This window comes from Leuciscus leuciscus (assembly GCF_965113295.1).
Source record: "Leuciscus leuciscus genome assembly, chromosome: 13".
Lineage (NCBI taxonomy): Eukaryota > Metazoa > Chordata > Actinopteri > Cypriniformes > Leuciscidae > Leuciscus > Leuciscus leuciscus.
Window position 1 is genome coordinate 19,392,727 of NC_138737.1, and position 17,248 is coordinate 19,409,974.

Below are 17,248 nucleotides of genomic sequence, written 5' to 3' on the forward strand. Positions count from 1 at the left end.
ATGGCAGACTGTCTGCAGCTCCAACCCAACAACACTCAATCATGCAGCCCTCTCATGCAGAGAGACTTTATCTCAGAGCCTGGAAGCTCTGCTTATGTTTACAAAGGAAGTTATTGCAAGAGGATGACACTCAAGAATCAAGTGACAGAGATACAATCAAACAACAACAGAAGCTTAAACTATCAAAGATTTGACCTTCTGATCATGTTCCCTCCTCTTCTTCGCATCACTTCCTGTCCTCTCTTCACTATCTCTCGCTGCATTCTGATTCGCAGGGTTGCGACGCTATTTCATCAAACAGAGACAACACACATGCAAACTATCAGTCTCAGATAGTTTAGGTTTTTCTGAGAAATATCTTCATTTCAATTATTATTTGTATGTTATGGGCGATATTACAATTCTATACTATCTTAAAACAAAAACACTCAAATGAATCATTAAATGCATTTAAAATTTGGACATCACAAACTATATTGGACAGTATCAAAGTCACAGTATGAAAAAAAAAATCATTTTGAGATTTACTAAAGCTTGCATTTAACGGTTTTATTATTAGTGTTTTAAAAGATTCACTTTGAGTAAGCGTTAGATGATGGCAAATGTAATAAAAATAGCGGAAATTACACAAATAAAATGTACAATTAAATTTCCAATATCTGACTAAACTGATAAATAAAATTAAAAAATCTATAAAATCAGCCGATAACCGATACTTGGTACGAATAGGATAATTATACATCTCTCCATTTGTATTTTTGTGTAAATAAATTGTTTATATATTACTAAACTTTAAAAACATTTCTAGCCTATTCCTCTATTTTTTAAATGTATATGATATACTTGTTCCAGTGAAATTTGCATTCTCACTTAATGTGAAGACAACTTTGCTGGGCAATATATTGCTAAATTTAAATTGTTATCATAATTGCATTTTTATTATCAACCATAAACACACCGGTTTGTAGCGCTAATAGTTTTACCATTTACAGCACTTTGTTATTCTTCTAGTTATTTACCTCTTATAATTAATCGGTAGTCTTGCACACTTAAAAAAATAAAATAATAATAATACAGCTTACTTCCGCATTGAAAAATAATGTCAAATGAACGACAATAACCGGCAACCACTAGCCTACTCATCAAACTTGCAAATGAAACAGCAGTGTGTATCTGGGGAGTGGAAGGAGTGGCACAACATCCTGTATGTGTCGTGTGAAAGAAGAATAAATGAAGTGAAGGAACGGTAATACAGTGTGTTCCACTAGAGACTGACAAGCCCGCCATCTACCCTGAAGCAGCTGAGCTGGCATTAAACAGACAAGATGGGTGCAGAGTGAAGCGCTCACTCAGTTACGGGCGGCGGGAATAATGAAGGGACGGCTCGGCGGAGCAGAGCGGGGGACGAGGATGAGGACGGCCCAGCCATTCAACTGGAGAATTTAATTTCGCGCAGGGGGTCTCTCCTCAACCATGCACTCCCGTGCAGACAGGCTACCTGTGCTGGGGACCCGCTGCACTCTTGAGGCATTATGGATCAGTGTTCCCTGGTTTTGAGTGAGTGGATGAGAGGGAAGGGAACGGATGGAGAAGAGTCTCTTGGGTGTCTGTCAAGAATGTTTATGACAAGACTATTCCTCTGAAGAGTATCTTAACACACTGACACGTTCACAGTGCCCAAACAAACGCAGTACACATTAAATAGCAACAGTTGTTTTGTTGCATCACAGTGGAAATTATAGTTGTGTTTCCTAATATTCCAAATCCAACTTCTAACTTTAGACAGTTTGACATTTTTCTATCTCTCTATCTGTCTGTCTATCTGTGGCCCTGTTTACACCTGGTATTAAGATGTGTTTTGGTCGATCAGAGAACAAGTGGATGACTCTAAATAGAGGTGTAAAAGGGATCTAAAACGTTCTGACCTTGTCCACTTTCGACCACTTCCAAATGTAGTCAAAAACACATTTGACGAGATTGCTTGCAGTGTAAATTCTCATGTGGTCGAATGCACAGCCACAAAAGACTGCCAACTGTCTGTCTGTCTGTCTGTCTGTCTGTCAAAAATATATAAAAAATGTTAATCAAAAATGTATATTTATATCATATTTATACCACTTATATTATTGATTGCTATCAGCATGTGAAGAAAGTTTCACATGATAAAAAGTATGATAAAATATTTATAAAAGAAAATTGCTTACCCTACCTTTACTCCTAGTCCCATTTGAGCCCTTTTAACTGAAAGTAACTTGCACTGACATATCTTAAAATAAGTCACTACCATTCTTTTGTCTCAAGATAACTGTTACCAGTAATGTCTTTATCTAAGGCACATTTATAAAAGCTACTTAAATGTCCTAATTGAACTAAGCCCTAATCCTGGTTTAATCTAAGCCCTGTCTGTGAAACCAGGCCTACATGTTTTTTTAACTGCATATTTCAAGTCTATATTTTTGTTACATACAGCAGAAAGACAATATAATAAAAAGGAGTCATCCATCAATTCATCAACCATCAATTCATCAACCATCAATTCATCGCAATTCCTCTTTGTGTGTGTATTTATTTATTTATTTGTATTTATGTTTTTGCTATACAAGGAAAATTTTATATATCGGTCAAGTTGGATTTTTGATTGGTACATTAAAGGGATAGTTCACTTTGAAAATAAATTTTGGTATGTTTTAGCTTACCTCAAGGGCATCCAAGATGTAGGTGTCTTTTTTAGGTGTATAGATATATACACTAGATGTCGCCTTGGCTACTGCGAAACCGTAGCCAATGCGACATCTATTGTATATATCTATACCCGCCCGCGCTCTCAGATCACTTGGACGTGGCTGTGTATAAGAGGTAAAAACGAAATAAAAACTGTTCGTTTTCTCACACAAACCGCTCGTTTCGTGTCTTAGGCCATCAATGTGTACTTACGATGGGGAATTGTTTAATTTGGACGACGGGGAATTGTTTTAATTTGGACTCTGTGCATGCTGTTTGAGACAAGTGACCATCGACCTGCATTATATGACTGACAGACAAGAACGGTTTGACCTAAAAATATCAAAATTGAAACTACTGCGGAAAAAAAGACACCTACATCTTGGATGCCCTTGAGGTAAGCTAAAACATACCAAAATTTAATTTCAAAGTGAACTATCCCTTTAAATGAAAACTGTACAACTACACATACTAATGTTTATTTATTTATTTAGCTTTGGTCATGTCTTATCTCATCTGTAGGGAACCATGTGAATCAACAATGTCTGTGTGTGGTTCCTCTTTTTTCTTTTTTTCTTTTTTTTTAAATAGGTCAATGATGCTCCTGCTTGACTTTGACACTTTATAGTTGCTGAAAAGTGCAAGAGGCATCGGTAACACTTTATTTTGATGGTCCCTTTTGAACATATGTTGACTACAAGTAACTTTGCAACTACATGCCATCTAACTCTCATTAGAGTATTAGTAGACTGTCTGCTTAATACTGTATCTACCAACACTTTATTGTGATGGTCCAACAACAGACATTATGACAAGAAGTAACTTTGCAAATATATTTAAACTTATTCTAACCCCAACCCTACCAGTTTACTAATACTCTACTAACACTCTAATGAAAGTTAGTAGACATGTAGGTGCAACGTTACTTATAGTCAACAGAATGTGTTAAAGGGACCATCAAAATAAAGTGAAATCGAGACATCTCTTAAAACTCGAACTTCTTCAAAAATCAGTCAGTCAAATATTATAATGGGAGCTTTTTCATTTAAAATCAATCAATAAATAAATAAATCACAATCGACTTCAAAAAGAAAGATATCCTATATAACAACACAAAATAGGAAACTTTCATTCAGAGACGCATGGACTAACATCTACTCAAACTAAGAACTCCGATCAAAAGCTCACATCATTGTGGGATGTTAATCACGGATTCATCCTCGGCCCAGTTTCTCTCCATGAGTTTAAGATGATAACTATCTCATCATAGACATTCCCATATCTGATCAGAGCGCTATGAAGGGTTATTCATTCAATTAGGGATGAGCCATTGAGATAAGAAGCAGATGCAGGGTGTCAGGGATTAGGAGCGATAGTTGTAGACTGCATCTGCAAGGGCTATCCTCACATCACGCACGTACATGTTGGCATCTCACGTACATGAGTGAGTTTTGCACGCACGCACACACAAATAAAAGCAGGAACACTCTTAGGCATCCAAGTGTCTTGGCTCAGGGGGACAGCTGTGGTCCCCCATGTGTGCACAGTCGCACACTCACACTTACTGTGGTTCTGGGTCTGTGGTTTAGTGGACCTGCCAAGGGTTCAGGTCCTTTAAGTGGAAGTAATTGGGGAAGAACACGCTCCATTAAAAACAACTATTTAATACAATAATCATTCAATTAAAAAGCCCTTGTAGCAGCTGCCACAGCTTATTTGTGTCAACTGCATATTTTATTTGCAGAAAAAGGCACAGATTTACCACTGCTTGATTTTTTTTATATATCTTAACAGCTTTTCCCAGGCATTGCTTTACAAAATCTGAAAGGGATGGTTCGGAGTATACTAAAATATTAAAAGCCTTTATTCTTTCATGACTTAGATTTTAAAAACAGGTGACAAGCAATGGAACACCTACGCGTTGCGGCCAATAAGCGTTCATCAGGGTGTGAGTAACAAACACAATCAGAGTTATTTTAAACAGTTCTTTGTTATTTTGTAATATTATAAATGTCTCTACTGTCAATTGATCAAAAATGTTGTATATAAATACCTTTATGTTAAAAAAAACTATTAATAATATAATATTTAATATGATTTTGGTGAAAGGCCTATGTGTTTGACAGGTCAGACGGGGTATTTTGGGAAAATGGTTACAAACGTATTATATTTTGTGCAGTTTTGTTTGATGCCACTAATGTTATGTTATGCACTATACAATGGGACTTATAGATAGACAGAACGAGATAAAGCTCGATGAGACTAGAGAGTTTCTGTGGCAAAGTTCAATACTTCAAAGGGCAAAGAAGAACAGACAATTTGCAGAAACCACATGGCATTTTCCAAGGTTAACATTGACAGCATATTAATCACCATCTAGGTAAATGAAAAAATATAATCCACATTAAAGAGCTTCACATTTACTGTACTCTTAAGTGGCTCATTGTAAAATCTTATCGTGAGGATGATTTTAATCAGATATTAAATATCGCCGTGTCTTACAAAGATCACTCATGTCTCTGGTGGCGCTTTAGAGAAGGCCCGGTTAATTAAGGAAGCCTGGTCTCATCGGGCTCCTCCACGCTCCAACAACAGATGTTTTTTTTTTATGGCTGCATCCCAGTGAAAGGTAGCAGAGAGCTGATGGGCAACATTTACACTTTGCATCAATCAAAGCCTATTGAGAAGCTTGGAGCTGTAAGAACATATTTAGAAATTACACAGATAAATATTTATACATAAAATATTACTTTTAGAGAAAAAAAAAAAAAAAGGAAGATCTGTGCAAAAATATAAGTAAACTCTCAAATATACAACATTAAACTCAACCCTCATAGACATTCATTCTAAAAAGAACATAAGTTCACTGTCATGCTATTTTGTGTACAAAATCATCCCCCTCCCTGGTAAATATTTCAGTTTTAAGACAGTTTACTACACTGTGTTTTCATTCTCTAAACGCAGACTGGCTTGTATTGTGTTTTGCCTGCCTCAGCAAAGAAGCTCATTACTTCCCTCCTTTTGTTTTATTATGTTCAGCAAATTAATAAATGGGGAGAGTGCTGAAAAAAAAAAAACAGATATGAAAATGTATACTTTGCATTATTAAAAAGGCACAGCCTCCAAAGGTTACACAGGGCTATTGTGGCACTACAGTGTGTGAAATGTAATTAAGGGGAGGGTGGAAGAGGGGCGCTGATAAAACCTCTGTGGCTGGTACCTCCTCCCTCTTGTCATCTTTTTCTTTCTTTTTTTTTCTTGTGCATTCCCTCCCGAAACTTATTCTCTCCGAACTAATTTTGCATGACATATTGCGTTTCTGCATCAGCTATCATGAGGCTACCTGTGAATTAAACAGGGCCTTGATATACAGGCAAATACGCGGATTACATTTCAGACGTGCAGATACTTCATACTCCCGCGGTGATTTATTAATTCCAGCAAAACAAAACTCACAACATCGCTTACAATTGCATTTGTCTGAGACTAGGCACAAGCAAATGGAGGATGGAAGAGTTATAGGGATGCTTTGGAAAATAGGAAAGGCTGGGAAGATGGATACGTGGACAGCTTCCGAGCCGGCAGTCAATCCGCATATAGGTGGATGAAGTCAGTCATGTGTCCTTGAATACACTACGTCTTGATATAAATTTTTCATAGCTCATAAATTTATGAGTTAATAGAGAACTTTTGTTTATTGCCTTTCTTTACATGATGATAAAATTATCTGTAACATATTTCTTTCCTTAGAAGTTGGGACCATGCTGAGAATTATGGGTATCTTAGTTTTCTTTATCATCATTGAATGGTCATGTATTCGTTATCGATTATGTGTTTTGTAAATTAAACAAATATGGTATCATATTTGTCGGTAACACTTCGTTTCGATGGTCCACATTAGACATTCTACTAACTCTAAGTAACTTTGCAACTACATGTCAGCTTATTCTAATAACCCTAACCTAACAGTCTACTATAGTCTAGTAATACATTAATGAGAGTTAGTTGACATGTAGTTGCAAAGTTACTTTAGTAGAATGTCTAAAATGGACCATCGAAATAAAGTGTAACCTATTTGTACGTATGTTCTAATTTTTAAATGGCTTGAATAATCCTTATTACCAGGAACATGATCACCATAACAGTGAGTTCAACAGGCCTTCACCATGGCAACAAATGTCGAAATTAATTGTTGTAAAGAATTCAGTATCTATTTGTTAGTCTGTCCATGTCCACTTCCATTTTCTGTTCTATTCTACGTGTTCATGACTAATGAATGAAAGCACAATGATCATTAGATAAAAAAACAGTGTTCTGAATTGACTGCAGTATCCAACTATATCATGTGAACTCCGCTGTCTGCGCTCCTATTGGAAGTTGCCCCAAGGTGTCAATGGGCATTTGCATAAAGTTGAATTCTGTTCAGATTGGTTGCATATCAAATGGTCTCAAAATAAATTACTTTTATTAGATGTAAATCGTTGCAAGTGTGAACACCCCTTAGAGGTGGAGATCAATCACAATATGCTAATTAGTAGGGCTGGGCCAATAAGTGACGATTTAGTAGGATTTCAGTCCCGCCCTGATCACAGTAGTGCTCTGATGGAAGCACCCTCCAACCACTGCACTTTATGTTAAAAGAAGTTGTTTTAGTTGTCATTATTTGAGCTTAAAGATTTTAGTTTTTAGATTCACAAATTAATAGATGTGTAAATCTTGAAATAAAGTGTGTGATATCCTGCTAGACGGAGTACAGAGAAAAACAAATGCTTCATTTACAGATTAAATAATCAGCATCAATTGCATTTACAAGTATAGTTTTCACTCTATTTTGATGGTCCCTTTAACACATTGTGTTGACTATAAGTAAAATGTCTACTAACTCTCATTAGAGTATTAATAGAGTAGTAGTAGACTGGTAGGGTTAGGGTTAGAATAAGATGACATGTAGTTGCAAAGTTACTGCAAAGGACCATCACAATAAAGTGTAGAACATTTTCATTGTTCTTGGAACAACATTTCCAGGATCAACAACATATTTTGTACCAGGAAAGCATCTAACTGGGAAAAAACCAGGACGTGCAGAGACCAACTCTTTTTAATAACCTGAAAATGAGTATGTTAAATTTCAGTATAACTGTTACGAAACTGGAGATTGTGCACTTGTCATTTAAATAACTCACAGAGAAAAGTGATACCAATCAGAACAATCAATTCGCCACCTCTACATGATTTACCATCTTTTTTTCCAAATGGATTCTCTTTCAGCCTCATTAGGTTTAATCAAACACAAAAAGGTTTTCAACATCATCCTCACGCTCCATCATTTTAGTGTAACTAAGGAGTCAAGGCTCTTAGCATGGTGGCTAAAACAAGATTTCTCTCATGCCGGCTTGCCCGTCTCTCTATTATACAGTACAGCAAACCCCCCTACGTTTGCCTGATAATCCTTCTCTTCCATTTAATGACTCTACCTGGTACAAAAGCCAGTGATAATGGACGCCAACCGGGCCAAAAGTTGAGCAAAAAGAGGAATGATTAAGGAACCTTATTAAAAGCATCCGTGTGGAGTGGGGGGGACACGTGATGGAGAACACATTAAGGGATCTGATCCTTTTCAAAAGCGACACTGTGCTTTCCCCCGAACATCGGTGGAGGAAGACGAAGAGGAAGAAAAAACCTGATTAGGCTGACAAGCACTGAGTGATACTGCAAACCTGTTAATAACATGAAAATTAGAAGGGGCTCATGCAAAGAAAAGAGATTAATTTAGCTGGAGTCCATCTTCGCGGCAAATTGCGAAGTTGTGAATATGTTCGCAGATAATGAGCCTTCCTACTTGTCAGCTCACTTGTCATTTTCTGTAATTAATGTTAAGGAAGACTCCTTCCTGATGGTTGGTATTACTCATGTACCGGGGAAAATTTCTTCGGAGAAATAATTTACATTTATTATCATCAGTCTGTTTGTGTGGTTTATTTCACGGCGGAGTAATTTATTGCAGCACCGTTTCGAGCTCCTTGATTAGTCACTCGTCAGACTGAGATGTAATTTTTTTTTCTCCCCTTCTGATGTCTTGGCTGGGGGAAATGAAAGTGTTGTGCCTGGGCGGCAATGGCACCTCACGGCTGCCTATTGCTACGTCTCTTTTTAAAAACACAAATCATCGGTTTTAGCGAAAAGGCTGATGATTACAAGACTTTGTAGGACATTTCTACTTGCTTTTTTTATTCTTGGATGCCTAACTCAACCATTATGTTTCTGTCCTTCTAAACATTTCACCTCTTGGATATACATGTAGATGTATTCAGAGAGGAATATTATTATGTATGCCCCTCAGTTTTTCGCTAATTTAGTCATTTTATTACAACATGCTTGGTTTTATGTACAGTAGTAATAGCATTCACTCTTAATGAAACAATGCTTTGAAGAGCTACTGTTCCCCAATTGATCATCAATATGATGTTTGTTTGTTTGTTTATTTATTTTTTTGCAGCGCCAGACAAGATTGACTGCTTGGTACAGAAATGCACAGCAATAAAACAATAAAATAATAATACAACCCTGTGAGCAAACAAGCTATTATTTTCAGGAACTGAGAGTAAACATGACCTTGACCAGATCTTTAGATCTTTAGTTCAAACATAAGTTTTCCAGCCAAGTCAGCCCACTTCATAATTTCATTTCAAATAGAATGTTTTTGTTACATGGATAGGATTTTTCCATTGGATTATTGCAGAAAATATGTCTTGTTCATTATGGTAGTCTTCACAAATGAACAACTTTTATGAATTTTGAAGCGTAAATACAATCGGCAGAAGTCAAAAGCTAAACGTAGACTATAAACGAACTACGCCACAGTCGCTCAAATTCAACGTCACCAAGCTTCCGACAACTCTTTCAGTCTCTGTTTAAAAACAGTTTCCCTGAAAGTGTGAGTTGTAATAGTTTGCAAGAGCACAATTATAAACACAACAAGGCTTTGAAAGTGGACTAGTGAGTAGATGAGTTTACCTGATGTTTAATGTCTCCTCCCCGATAACCTCTGTCGTCCCATTTAGCCACTTGTTAGCAACCGCCTTTTACAAGACAAGTGAAGGATTACACACAAAAACAAAACAAAAAATCACAAGGGGGTATTACTGATGTATTTTATATCATAAATGTTAAAATATATCGAGCTTGTGTTCACCACATTTAACCAAAAACTCCAAAACCCAGTGACTTTATGATGATGGAACTGGAAGTGCAAAAAATGCTAACTTGTTTCCGGGTTTTGGCCTACAAAAATGGCACCCCTGCATCACTTTATATTGCCAGTTACTTTGCATTTTTTCCATACCAACGAAAATAGTTCTAAACAAAGCCACAGCAGAATTAACTTTTGCCTAGCTCTGGGCAACACACGGTAGTGCCGTACCTGAAAGAATCTGTTTTTGTGTATGAATCGGTTGTGTGAATGAGTGTGTGAATAGCTTAGTTTCCATCCACCTATTTTATGCAAATTTTGGGATATTGCATACAAAACGCTGGATGGAAATGCCAAGCTGCGCATAAATTCTAAAAATGACATGCACATAAACTACGATGGAAACACATTTACAGAAAAAAATCCCTTGATGCGCAAACTTTACTTCAGAGGAGTTGATTGGATAACTTGACTAACCAGCAGTACAATGTCATTCTTTTATGTCACTCCTTTATGAATGAATCTTTTGAATGAATGATTAAATGATTCACTCAAAGGACAGTCACTTGTCGCCATCTACTGGTGTAATGATGTGACCTGCAATATACAGTATATATTTCAGAATATGGTGCACCATTGTTAACCAAATTATCCAGTCATAAGCTACTTTTTCATTAAAACATTATGCACCCATTTTAAACATTCTTCTTTCCCCCTCTTTAATCCTATGGCTGATATTAAGAGGTCATTTGTACAGGGAGAAATGTTTCAATTCTCCTGTGTTTTTTTACACAGCTCCAGAAATGAAATGAGGGTCTCCACTCTGCCACAACCATAACTCAAGCAATATTCATCTGAGACATATATTCAAATCAGCCTCGGCTTGGGCTCTCTGCTTTGCTTTAGCTTTGTGTTGGCAAATTTATAAGCCTACTTCTTAAATGTATTATTCATCAGGGTGTGTAAATAATGCATGCTTGGTTCCATAGTAAATTAACCCTTTACCTTACCTAAGCTATCAGAGTCATTGTTTTGAAAGGCAATTATGTCATTTAATTCATGCTGTAATTAATACCGTAATTAGCTTAAATACTCTGCAACCCAGTGCCACTGCTAAGCTGTCTTAATTAAACAGATTGAAAGGTTTATATGTCTGTTTTTCCCCACAATCAGATCATCACAGCTGCAGCAAGGGACACAGAGAGACAATCTGAAATCCAGAAACGAGCATCGAAAAGAATGTAAAACAATGCGAAGACTTTTTCCCATTACTTTCTAAATGAGCACCCGCAAGTTCATTCAAACCAGTAATAAAACAATTAGTTGATTCATCAAAATGAGCTCAGATTTAAATCAGGCTCTGAAATGCTTTTGTGATTCATGCCTAAAGATCCGAAACACAGTGGCCTGGAGCAACCGTATCTCAGCTGTTCTAAGTAAATGTGGAGGAACCATGTAGGGAAGTGCACTCTTGTGTTTTATTGTTCTGAGACTGCAGGGAGGCAAGTGGACAGCTAATCCAGGGCTGGAGAGTTTTTATCCCTGCTCTATCTGACAGTGATAGAAAGTGTTTTCCCCAAAGTAGAAAAATAGTCGGAGGTAGATGAAATAGTGAAGTGGTCAGTGAATACTGAGGAAAAATCCAGGCCCACTAGCACTTTACACTGCTAAGAAGAGAATAACGAGTAGTTTCATGAACAGCAAAGGTACGTAACAAGGTACGTTACATAAGCGAAACTTAAGCAAAATTTTGCAGGCAAAGACCATTGGCAGGTCCGTTGTCCATATCAATCGTGGAGCAAATGCATGAAGCGCCGATAACTTAGAGGTCTCCTTTTTTTGGTGGTAAACACTGCAAATTTGTGTGCTCTTGAATCCGATGTGAAATCTGTCTGGAGAAATGTTTCGCCTCACATTAAATTCCAGATTGCGCAAATTCTTAATGAGATGATGGCCTTTTGCCAGCAGAATTCTGACCTACAAAAGAAAATGTGACCACACTATAGACGACTGAAGTGAGGTTTTCCTTTAGCGGGGCTTCTCTCTATGGTGTTGACACAATGTGTGGCCCTCCATGAGTGGGTTAACTGTATTTAGTTTGCAGTGATTTTATCAATGTCGTTAGAACATTCATTGAACTAAGTGAGAAATCCATCAAATGGTGACAGCACACTTTAGACTAATGGCTGTTAGGCGATAATAATTTTTAATATGATTTTTATTTCACTTAATTTCATCTCCTCTAAGCTAAGGTCCCATGTCAGAGGATTCAGAATGGGGGAGATATGTTGATGTGTTTTAGATGAGCTCACCTGCTGTCGAAGAGAAGAACATGAGATACACTGACGTTGATTTTCCATTCACCTTGTTACTCTCTTCACAATACATCAGATTCTTCTGAATCAGATTTTGGTTTCATATTGTGTAATATTTCTTCTCAACTTGTCTATCTGTGTAATATTGTATTCCCCACATGCAGTATTGCTCCCAATTAATGTCAGTGTTGTTCTTGACTGAATGGTTAGGGACAGTTCACCCAAAACCTGTCATGATTTTACCTTTCTTTAGGCTTTCTATAGGCTAGGAATAAAGGCTTTCTTTATTCTGTGAAACACTAAAGAAGGGCTATATTACCTCTTAAGTTATTATACTTTATTAAAGGCCCATTCACACCAAGAATGGTAACGGCAATGCTAACTATATTTTTGTAAAGGGGACCTAAGCTAAATTCACTTTTACATTGTGTTTGAACATAAATGTGTCAGCAGTGTGGGTACACAAACACCATATATTGGTAAAAATCCACCCACCCCTCTTTTTTTTTTATCTCCATAAATCATAAGCAGAATTCTAAATTTTTGTGATGTCACAAAATGCTTAGTTCCCACCCATGGCGGCTGACGGACTCTGCCCTATTAGCATAGACCCCACTCTCAGAAAGCTGTACACAGTCCGCCATTTTCTACAGGCCTGAGCAACTGTAGTGATAAGAAAATTTCTGTTTCGTACTAAGTAAGCCAGGTGTGTTGTTGTTGGATGTAGGGGTGAGCATAAGACTCTTCATTTACTCCGGGCAACTGAGCCACTGAAAACACAGTGGATTAATTTAGTTTATGATGGGAATTTTCCCCTCAAGTTACCTAAAATCATTCATTTCTGCACTAATCATTTTACACCAGACTGCTTTGTGAAGAAGGTTCAATGCAAAGCAGGAGAAGCTAAAAAGTTGTTATTCAAGGATGGAGCAGTACCAACTGTTTGTGATCCAGCTTCACACCTTGAAGACGTAAGTATCACACTTTATATTTTGTAAATGATTGAAAATCGCCTTTCCAAATGTGCTTGTTACCAATTTGTTAGCACAGCTAATGCAGGCTAAAGTTACCACTATGTCAGACAGACTCACCAGAGCTGCAAAACGTTGAAACACAACTATCATTGGTTCATTCTCAAAGTTGTTGCTTCTGCAGGAGTCTCTCCTTCATCAGTGTCCGACTCAGGTTCATACATATATAGGGCTGAACAGCGAACACCTGTATTTACGTTGTGTGCTTCTCCTGATTTGTTATTGCCATAGGATCGGCACGAGCTGTAAAGGCCAAGCCCTCTTCTGGAAAGGGGACGGGGAGTAGCAGCAGCTCAATTGCATTTAAAGAGACACACAAAAACAGTGTGTTTTGCTCACACCCAAATAGGGGCAAATTGGACAAGCTATAATAAATGACCTGCGGGGTATTTTTCGCTGAAGCTCACAGACATTCTGGGGACACCAGAAATTTATATTACATCTTGTGATAAAGGCCATAATAGGTCCTCTTTAATGGACAATATTGTTTTGTCTATTATACGAATGCACTGCAGTAAAAGATAATTGTGGCTTTTTATCTCGCAATTCTGACTTCTTTTCTCAGAATTACGAGATATAAACTCGCAAGTATGAGTTATACAGTCTGATTCTGAGGGGGGAAAATACGGACTTTTTTTCTCATAATTGCGAATTTATATCACACAACTCTGAGAAAATAAGTCAGAATTGCCAGAAGTAAACTTGAAGTTGCGAGAAAAAAAGTCTGAATTGTGAGTCGCAATTACCTTTTTTAATTTTTTTATTCAGTGGCGGAAACAAGCTTCCATAGACAAGTGGATGGTTTATTTTTAATGCCGTCCATCGGAGGATTACATGTTTGTTCAGAGAATTTGACTGCAGATTGTTTTGTAAACGAAGCACAATGCTAAGGAGAGTTCACAAAGAAACTTTTGTTGACAGGATAAAGCAGTCAGCAGTATTGAATCTGACAGCAGCTATCGTAAGTTATCTGTTTAATAATGCTGCAAATGACGGTTTTCCACATTGGGCCCATTTACTTTTTATTTATTTTTTTGTGCAAAATAATGTATTAACATTCAAAGAGAACCTCAAGGAACATATTAAAAAAGAATAAAAATATACATGCCATGATAAAGATTTTTGTAAAAAAATTCATGCGTAGCCCTAAGAGTCTTTTATAATATACATTTGTGTTCCTGAAGGGTTTGGGAGTACGAGTCCCATAAAGCCTCACCTCTGACCATTAGCGCACCAGGGGACGTCAGCGTTATCTGAGCATCCTCATCTGTGCAGACATTCAGCTTTGTAGAAGCTCTCATCTGTGAACAATCTCACATAAACCTCTCCACAAACTATCCCTTAGTAATAGTACATGATCATTCCTTTTGTGCTCTGATGATCATTCCAAATGATTTTTATTTTGGTACACAAAATGAGAATTATCATTAAAACATAATGTAGCTGTTTTTAATGGAGCTTTCTAGCTTTATTCCCCCTGTATCAGTAAATAGATGATGGATCCGATTAATTTGATCTCTCCCACTGCCAGGAATATATTGAACGCTGTTTTCAGTTCAAAGGGGATACATTTTGATTACAATGAAATGCGATTTTGTAATAGTTTGAATGTAACCGTGGCCTCTTCTACTCTATAATTATTCAGAATTTGATGCAGTTCTGGTACCAAACTAATTTTACACTTGCCTTCAGAAATTTCCCTCTCTCCACTCACAGCCCCATATCTCCAGAAACAATCTATCGCCCAGCAGAAATTGGCTGAAACATAAAGAAACAAGTGGAACGGAAATTCATTTCGCGCAACAGGATTATCGGCCCCTGTGCCTCTTATCTCCTCCTGCCTGTTTATAGGAAGAAAAAGCAAAGAAAGATAATTTCACAATTAATGGCAAAAGATCCTGGACTCTCGCTCAGCAGCCATTAGACGAAACGTTTTGGAGAAATACTTCTCCATATTTCTTGACTTTAGGTTTCAATTGTCTTGACCCTGGCTGTATTAATGAATAGGCTAATAGCCAGCGAGAATACTTAATTTATGCCAGGGTGAATTAAGAGGTAATGGATTTTGCTGCTTAAAAAAGGGCCAGAGCGAGGCATTTCCATGGTGCTTATCAAGGAAATCAAATTATCATATTATCTCTCTGAGTGGCTCTTTTGAAGCCATTTTTCACATTATCTTTGGAGAATAGTTTTGACACTCCTAACACGAGGCTGGCTTTATTGTGGCTTGCTAGAACATTCAGTAACAAAAGCCGGTAATGATTTTCTAACTTTGAATGAACGGATTGGCATTTACTATCACGCCGGGGACCATGAAGGCAAATAACCTGGATGACAAAAGATCCTATTAGAAGTCTTAGATTAGAATCGTGTAATAAGAAGTCTAAAGTTTTGTGTAGAGAAATTAAATATTCTATTCAAAAGCTTCTTATGTATACCTCAAATAATACATACAATGAAGCCAGTGGGACTCTTAACACAAGCACGCACACACACACACACACACACACACACACACACACACACACACACACACACACACACACACACACACACACACACACACACACACACACACAGTCAGACACTGATATACTTTCAATGGGACTTGTTTGCTCCAAAGTTTATTACACCATACATTTTCAGGTGAGTAGATGATGATGGCAAAAGGCAGCAGTTATTGCAAGGGATGCAGGGAGAAAAGATGGCAATAATATACAATAATCCATTCCAATTTAACAGCTTCCTTTCTCATATTCCAGCAGTCTTTTTTTCTGGACCAGGTAGCTGCACAAGCTTGGCGGGTGACAGTGTAATGAGAAATATGATAATTTCCAAGTGCATTAATTTCATGTCCTGTGGGTTTTGCAAGATCACTTGTTATTCTCAACAAATTAAATCACCATTTTCCCTAGTATCACCCAGTGTACACCTATATATTCTGGCGTTAAATTAATTGTGCATATATCCTTTTACTAGGCTACATGTTACAGAATGTTCAGTGGGGTCCCATGCAAAGTCAGAGATCAGATTTAAAAAAAATTATAATAATCTTTTCTTTTAAGCCTGTGAATGAACAAGGTGTAGGATTTTGAAAAATGTTATGACATAACATTAATAAGAAATATTTCAAAAGTCACAGTAAATACATTTATAATTTTTGAAGGATCATGTGACACTAAAGACTAGAGTAATGATGCTGATAATTCAGCTTTGCCATCACAGGAAGAAATCACATATTAAAATATATTCAAATAGAAAACTTTTATATTAAATTGTAATAATATTTCACAATATTACAAATAAATGCAGCCTTGGTGAGCATAAAAGGCTTCTTTAAAAAATCTCACCGACCCCAAACTTTTAAACGTAGTACTGATTGTCGGATATTCTTCTGCTGATGCACAATATGCTCTTTGTATCATATCAAATCATACTAGAGAACATGAACATAATCAGGTTTTACACAAACTTGTGGCATTTATGTATCTTGACTGTAACATGGTTATCTGTACATTTTCACAAAAATTATGCTTATAATTTGTAAAGACAAATGTATTAAACAAAAAAAAAAGTGCTCTCAGACGTTAGCACCTTGATGTATCATCAAAGTATATGTTTAGTAATAAGATTTTGCATTATTTGAAACATATTCCATATTGATACAATAGCTGTAAGCCATTCTTCCTATGCATTAGTCCACATTTGCAACCTTGTCTTTACATCATCCCTTGGTCTCCTCTTCTTGATGAAGACACATTCCCGCACTACGTTTTTATTTTTTATTATTCCAGCAGAGGAAACAGATTCGCCCGTCACCCGATGTTGCTATACACCCGGGGGATTGCCAATCGGTGTCAGGAGTGAACTTGAGGCCCCCCTTCTGTCAAACTGCAGTGTAAGGTTGGCAGTTATTTGGGCTTTGTTTGTAATCTTTCTCGGCGCTTTGTCGGGGGGGTGCACGCTGATATTAGAGCGAGTGCACAAAAGCC